The sequence below is a fragment of the Coenobita brevimanus genome, chromosome 8 (genome assembly GCF_032717465.1).
Source record: "Coenobita brevimanus isolate Jiangsu-jjx chromosome 8, ASM3271746v2, whole genome shotgun sequence".
NCBI lineage: Eukaryota > Metazoa > Arthropoda > Malacostraca > Decapoda > Coenobitidae > Coenobita > Coenobita brevimanus.
In genome coordinates, this window is record NC_136961.1 from 45,058,305 (window position 1) to 45,059,047 (window position 743).

Below are 743 nucleotides of genomic sequence, written 5' to 3' on the forward strand. Positions count from 1 at the left end.
ACTTGCCTACACATCATTCAGTATAGACGGTCGTACTTTAGATGGCATAAGAGGCTCCGTTACACATTCTTCTTAGCGATTTAGTTTGCCTATTACAGCCTGACTCACTTTTATCGCATTTATATATTTTAATAAACATACCTTGCATCAATAACAGATGATACCCAGGTGTAAAGTGGAAAATGAATCGCTAAAGACGAGGTGTTAAGGATCCCTAAGACCACTTAAAACACGACCCAAAATCAGGAGTCACAACTTTACAAACATCATCGAGGAAGGAGAGGGGGAGGAGGGGGGAGGGAGACTCGGGGGTGGAGGAAGGGTAGAGGAGGAAAAATTAGCATGGTGGAGGAAGGTTGGGGGAACTCAGGGAAGGGGGAAGGAGGAAGGGGGGGGAGACGCAGGGGAGGGGGAGGAAAGACTCAGGGAAGGGGGGGGCCGAGGGAGACTCAGGGCAGGGGGAGGCGGGTCAGAACAACAATCAGAAAAATGGGCATCTGTACAAAAGAACTGATGATTATCCTACACCAACACGTTCATTACTGCATTGTTGCCGTTCTAGATGGAGATATATATAGTTCTGTAATCTCTATACTACAGTTGTCTAAGGTTACAGAGGAAGGGTTATGTACAAATGAGTGAGAAAATCGCGGCCGTATGCTTAAAACTGGGGGCGCGGGGGTGTAGAAGTTGCCACAGTGTTTTTATGGGTCTTTATCAAACACCTATGACTTAGTATAAAA